Genomic DNA, 8,118 nt, shown 5'->3' with positions numbered 1-8,118 from the left:
ATTGCGTTACTTATTTTTAATTATGAATAAATACAACTAATTATACAGAAATTAATATTTAAGCATAATTTGATTTATATAAGTATTTATGTATGTATTATATTTATTTGGTATATAACACATCTGACGACACAGTTTTTTCCAAATAAATCCGATGCATATTATGCATATTAAATTTCGCCTCGCAACTTTTGTTAATTCAAATTTACCGATTTTTATATGCCCAAAAACATATTTATATTTACCTTTTTATATATATACACATAAGTATAGGTACATTATGTATATTAATTGTATAAATGAATTTTTTTAAAATTTCATATTAATTTCCTATGTAATTTTTTATTTAAAATTTTACATAAACAAAAAAAAAAACTTCGAATAAAAAAATTAAATTTTCTTTGTATGTATATGTATGTAAGTATGTATGTAATTTACATCGGACCAGACAATTGCGGAAGTTAAAAAATAATATTAAAAATATTATAAAAGAATAAAATAAATTTTTATATTTTATATTTGTATGTATGTATAAATATAATAAAATATTTTAGTGTTAAAAAGAGAAAGGTATATCATTTTATATTTTTGCTTTTTTTTTTTTATTTTTTAATTTGTATTCAAGTATCATAATAAAAACTACTTCTTTTTTTGTTAAGTCAATATAAAAAATCAAAAAAAAAAAATGAATTTAAAATTAATTAAAATTATTTTTAAAAAATAAATTTAATTTGATTTCAATACGGTTAATCTATATAAAAACAAAAAATTATTATTATTATTAAATCTACCTGCCTAAAATTGTATTATGCAAATTAGTTATTTAGTATGTTTCGCATGATTGTATTGTAATACAATTATTAACATTACATTTAGGGGCTTTAATGAATTTATCAAAGTCCATTATGCTCTTCTCACAGTACAAATCATTTCTAATTACATATGAAATAATCTTAACTAAACAATTAATTTTTAATTTAATAAAATCTTGTTTTATGAATTTAACTATCTCATTTTATGTATTGAAGGGCTTTACTGAAAGTGTAGTGAAATTAAATACAGACATTTTTCTTACAACAATATTATTTTTGGAAGTTAGGTCTCAGTTAAGTGAAGTAGTGATGAAGACTTAGAATTGTTTAAGACTGAAACAAATGTAATTTTCATTTTGATAAATTAATTATATTTAAGTGGTTTGAATTGCAGCTTAGTAGTACTACCTTACTGAATACTGAGATTTGTTTAATTGCAAAAATTATAAAAGTATAGCAATAGCTTCATTTATTTGTTTTCATTTTGAATTTCATTTTAAATCAAAATTAATTAAGTTTATTACATATGAATGCTTTTTCGACAAAAAATTTATATAAATTGTTTAAATTTCAACCTAAATTTTTCGGAAAAAGAAGTGTGAGCAAATTTTGACATTAACATGTGAAACACTAGCTCAATGCATATACACTATTTTACGAAGAAAAATAGTGTATATGCATTGTAATTAGCTACAATTGTAATTAAGAAAAACTTTTTGAAATATAACGGTATATTATGCACAAAAAGAAATTCCCTTTTGTAAAATTGAATTCGGAATATATGCAATTAGATTTAGAATTAAATTGTGAGTTAACAGTTTTTATTTAGAAAGCAACTTCTTCTGCACTAGTCGATACAACATACATACATATTATATAGGTAATATCAATACATTAAAAAGGTTTTATTATAATATTTTTGATTTTCGAATAATTTCTAAATTTTAAAGGAACAAAAACAGTTTTACTCTGGCCATTAACTTTAATTGACATATAAAATTCTCTATTTATTTCTTCCTGCATACCTTATCTTATCAGTGTTAAACTTTTATTATTCCAAAAATTTTGCCAAATAACAAAAAAATTAACACTTCACCTATATTTCTATATAGATATTATATAGAAAAGAAAATTTTTTACAGTTTTCTTTTTATAATAGCAAACTATCCAAATAAATATAAAAATTTTCCTTTAATTCATTTTACATACTCGTAAGTATAAGTTCTAACTTTTAAATCACGATTATGCTTCTTTACTTTTATTTAATAATTTTTTTTTTCTTTTTTTACATAATTTAAATAATAAGTTGTATGTACGTTTAACAGAAGTTTGTTCACGGTTTTAAACATAAATTTATGCTCAGTGAATATCAAAATGGAATTTTATAAAGTAGAAAAAGAAAAAAAAATTATTTACATAGATAAGTTGGAAAATTTTTTTTTATTATTTTTACTAGTTTTTCTTTTTTCCTAAGTATTTTTGCACTTTTATAATTATAATTTAATTTTTTGTTTTTCATTTTTTTTTTGTTATATATAATATGCTATTTTAAATGTCTTTAAGCGTAAAAAAATTCCACCTTTTCAATGAACAGGAGAAATTTTTCATATACATATATCTGAATTTTATCATATTTTTTGAGTTTGAATTTGTAAATTTAAAATATAATGTTAGAAAAAGTACACTTAAAATAATAATATTTGCGATTTAATCATTTTCATGGGCGGTTTTAATATCATTTTAATGGCTTTAAATTTGGCGAATAAATTTCAAATAAAAAATTTTAAACTGCATGTTAAAAATTAAACATACATGATATAAATTGCTGTATGTATGTATAAATGTACATTTATTGTGAATGTAAATATATATGTATGTATATATTTCAAATGCCGACAAAAGTTTTATTTATTTTGATTTTTACTGAGTGAGTTAAGATTAAATAGAAAATTGTTATTGTTTTAAATTTAAATATTAATTTTAAAATTTTAATTTCTTCCTTATATACACCAGAAACATGAATTTTGATCCAAATATATTATGTGGATTTTGGAATCTAGATCTGTAATTCACTATAAACATAATATAAGATAATGCTACAATAAAGCTATTATAATAATATTGGAAAAATAATATAACCAGAGAACAAAAATAACATTGGCAGAGAAGTTCTTGAGTATGTATCAAGAGTATTCTTATTTTCATATTTATTATTAAGAATTTTCATATTTATTATATTCTATATAATATTTAATTAATATATTTTAATATTTAGCGTCATAATTCAGAAATAAATTCAAAAATTTTATTAAAAAAATCATGAGAAGAAGTAAATAAAAAAGTATGTGAAGTTCGTCTTAATTAAGTAAATTAAAACAAAATAATTGTGACATAACAGATGAATTAAAGAGAATAAGATTCTGAATGAAAACCTAAAGACAAATTCGAACCTCCGTTTTTATGGATAGTTTAAAGTAGAATTCCAAAAAATTTTGAGCAAATTATTGTAAATTATTTGGATCAAATTAAGAGTTATAATTTGCGGAGAAAATAAAATTTATAACATAATGTACTCGTAGTTTCTCCAAAATAATTATTATAATTTGTTTAAAAGTTTTCTTCAGAAAAAATTTACGAATTGAATAAGACTCATTATAGTCTTAATTAATTTATAATTAATGAAAATAAATTAAATGTAATTATTTGCTGTAAAATATAAATTTTATTGTACAGCTAAAAGGTCTAATTTTTCACGATAAATTTTATTTTAAACGATTTACAATTTGTCGGCATTAACCATATTATATTCATATTTATTATCATCAATACATATAAATTAACTATCATTATGTTATAATAAAATTTAAATAATGAAGATTTTTATTGCAAATCATAATATTTTAATTGAAAAAAACATATATAGAAAAATAATGAAATATTAAAGAAAAATTAAAATTAAAATAAAAAAAATTAATTGCAACAAAATCACCATTTTCACCATTTCACTAGTCTCTGCATACCAAATGCGTGTACTTAATTAGCAAAGTTTAATGAACATATTTAATGAATTACAAAAAAAAATTATTATGTATAATTAAAGATTAATAATAATATAAGATAAGCATATCTAATTTCCGGTAACACTTTTTCTATACAAATTTCTATGTTAATTATATATATACTCGGCCAATAATAACATGCATATGTTAGTATATATAATCATCTAGGTGTATTAAAAATTTCATTTTAATTAATTTTTATTTACCACTTCACAAAATCATGTTCATATACATATGGGTGTAAAACGAAAGAGAATTATGTATATTTATGTATGTACATAAATTTCCAAAATATATATTTTTGTTCCTTATAAGAAAGTTTCTTTAAAATGAGATTGCAATAAAATATTTTCTTTTATAATTTGCAAACTATAAGATTTATAATTAAAGTTAATTTGAAATTACAATAAAATTTCTTAAAGAATTGAGGTTATAAATATCATTTAATTACATGGTGATTAATGTATAAGAAATAGAAGAAAGAAGAAAATTACATTATGTGTAATTATATACCTATATATACATACATACATATGTATAATTATAAAAATTTTGTAAAAGTCAATATAAAAATAAAATAATTTTATAATATTACGCTCTATTGCATTCTACCATATAATTATCACACTATATTATGTACATACCCACAAAATTGTCGATTCAAATATTAAAAATATTATACATACATAACCACAAATAAATTGAAAATTTAAAATAATATATTAAATTATGATTGTGGTATGCGCCGTTGAATATTTCGAAATTATTAAGTTATAAGACAAGAAGATGCAAATAATAATAAATATTTAAATTCCATTTATTTTGAATTTATTTGTGTTCTAAAAATTTGTATAAGAACAAATTATGTTTACGACTATTGTAATGAAAAGAATCTAAACAAATTATATAGGACCATAATTTGGAATGTTATTTGTATAGCGTTTAATTCTCCTTTCATAGTAGTAAAGTCCCGAAAAAGTTAAATAGAAATTCAGAAATTTGTGTTTAGGCCGCCTTCAGCTAAATTAGATTTAAGAACTGTATTGTGGAACTTAAGATAACTTTGTAAGCTACTCTTCATATTTATATATATGGATGTATGTAAGTATATCAATTTCGAAATGCCATTTATACTGACAGTAAAATTTTTAAATTTAAAAAAAAAAAAATAAAGAATAAATGTTAAAATATTTTATTAAATTTTTAAATAAGTATCAATATTAAATTTTGCATGTCTATACAATCAACGTTTGTTTACACATAACGTATAATAATTATGAATTAAAATAAATAAAAAAAATTAATTAAAATAATTTATACTCGCTATTATTTCACTATTTCATCACATTTATTCACTATTATTTCATAGTAAAATGTTATATTTTGAAGAAAACAATTAATTATAAAAAGTAGATTTAAAAAATTTAAGTTCAAATCACAAAATATCAACACACAATAAATAAATTTTTTTCAAATTTAATCTCTTCATCATAATGCTGCAGTAAAGGAAAGATTTAATTCATTAAGTTTTTCTTAATTAACCATTACCAATCATAGTTTAATCCATAATAGGCTTACAAATTATTTGAAATAATTTACAAATTTCAAATTTTAATTTGAATAAAATAAAAATTAATAACACTGTTTTAAAAGAATATTTTTTAATTCTTTATTGAAAACTTCATTTTTTTAACAATATTGTAAATATTGTAAAAATAATTTAAATGCAATTTTATTTCAATTTTTTGTTACACAATTGAATTACTTGTAAAACTACGTTAATTAATTTTTTAACAAGAATTTTTTTTTATAATATTAATTAAATATTAAATAATTTAAATAAATCCAATAATCTTAATCACAGTATTTGTCACAATTAAAGTATTAAATTTAATGTATAATTCTTACACTCATGTCACTGTATGCATTACTATAAATGTAATTAGTATGAGAACTTACTGTTGTGGTATAAATATAAAATCAAAAAATTACAAAAGTTTCCATATTTTGTTTTGTATACAAGATATACATAATAATATACAAACTAACATACTCAATATACATTCATACATATATATAATATCGACTTATGTATATAAATGGATATTATATTCTATATCCTGTATTAGTATGTGCTTCACACTTCAATATTTACTCACATACGCATCGTTATATGTACGAGTATACATAATTTGTAATATAATTTTTTAAATATATAATAAAAGTACTGACTGCCATGCCAGTATTATTTTAATATCTTGTATAAGTACAATATAACAAATCTCTAAATAAAATTGAAAAAAAAAAACGCAAACTTCACCAAGAATTATCAAGTAGCAAGAAAAAAAAAAAAATTAAATTAAAAGCTAAAAAAAATAAGCGAATATGAATCACACAATTTTCGTTGCCTGCTGCAACTTAATCATCACCGATCACCACCGTTGTTGGTGGTTTATTTCTTTTATTTTATTTTTATATATTTTAACCTAAAAGACCTGTCTCTCTCTCTAAATTATAAAATTTTATGAAATGAAATCATCATAAAAGATTGCATTCGATTATGTAAGCAGTACTCCGTTTATAATATCTCATTACTTTTTTCCCCATTTATTAATCAACACATACATATATTATTATTAGTATTAAGTCGAATCCGTATAGTTCACAATATTTAACACACGCTCATTTTAAAGTGATAAAACTTAATAATTCGAAAAAATATAAGATATTTGTACTTGCTTTTAGTATTAAATTACTTTCAAACTGGTTATTAATTACTTTTGAAAATTTTGATTCCTTGTAGATGCAACATTTTTACTGTCGTCGTTTAATATTAATAACCGATTTTGATTAAATCGAAGCTATAATTTGTGTAAGATTGCTAAAAACTAAATAATTAAAATTATTAAACGAAACAGCGTCGAAATATTAATTTAGTTTTTGGATTATAAAGTAAACCAGGCGAACTTTTGAGAACACAACACATGCTAAAACGAATGGAATAAGGGGTGAGTTTCCGATGATTTATACAATTCAACTGTTCAAAACTTTTAATATTTTCTAATTATATAGTTAAAAAACAGGAAAGGAAAAGTTCATAAACAAAATTATACTTTGAAATGAAGTACAAATGAACATGTTGGAAGTACAATGCACACATTACGTAGCTAGGTACGAGTACTCAAATTGTTGAAATGAATTAAAAGAAATTTGAAATTATTTGAGAAATCTAAAAACCTTCAATTTTACATATAAAACTTTTAATTGTATAGTATGTACAAAGTATAAATTCTATATAAAAATACAAATTCATAATTATGCAAGACCGGTTGGATACCTACTTATATACTATATAATTTTCAAATTCATCAAATCTTTACGTATCCTATTATTTTTATTCTTCAATAATTTTGTACATTTTCTACTTTATTTGTTATTATTTTATTTATTTTTACATATAAAAATTGTAATATCTTTTATGAAGTTCAACGCCCTTTTAAAACAAACACAACATAAAACAACACAAATGAAATAATAATAAATATCAAATGTAAGATTAAAAAAATAAACAAAAAAAAAGTAAAACAAAATATGTAAAACCAAACCTACATAAATAAAATATCTAGTGAAATACGAAATTTATAATAAAAGAGAATTGTTCTTTATAAAATGCACGCTTCTTTAAATTCTGTGTACTATTATAGAATTGATAAGATTTTCTAAAACAAACCTCGCAAATCATAATATGCGAGTGTATAATTACAATGCACGTATATTAAATATTGTATTATGTACTTTATACATGTACTTATATGCAATTATATTTACAAATCTATTATCAATAATGTGTGTGTGTGCTTTTAAGTATACATATTACCCATCTAAATAAAAAGTTATCATAAATTTTGAGGTTATATTAAATTATAGAGCTAAGTGTTTTATTGAAAATGTGTAGATCTATGACTTTCACAATAAAATGTGGTGCGAAAATAAAATAATGTAAATTAAAAGACAAAATAATGGTATGGCCTTAGGTATACACATAATATGGAAGAACATTATAATAATTGTGTATTTAGCCTTTGCGTTAATGTCACCATAGTGAATGCATTCAAGTGCACAAAAGTACACATACGATACTATCTGTAATACAACGCTTTATCTATGATAAGAAAGTTAACCGTTTAAGTAAAACAAAGTGCAGCTTGGATCCCTTCCGAAGTACTAGTAAATTATTGTATTTATTT

Source organism: Condylostylus longicornis, unplaced genomic scaffold (assembly GCF_029603195.1).
Source record: "Condylostylus longicornis isolate FDR11 unplaced genomic scaffold, ASM2960319v2 ptg000018l, whole genome shotgun sequence".
Lineage (NCBI taxonomy): Eukaryota > Metazoa > Arthropoda > Insecta > Diptera > Dolichopodidae > Condylostylus > Condylostylus longicornis.
This window is presented reverse-complemented; position numbering follows the sequence as displayed.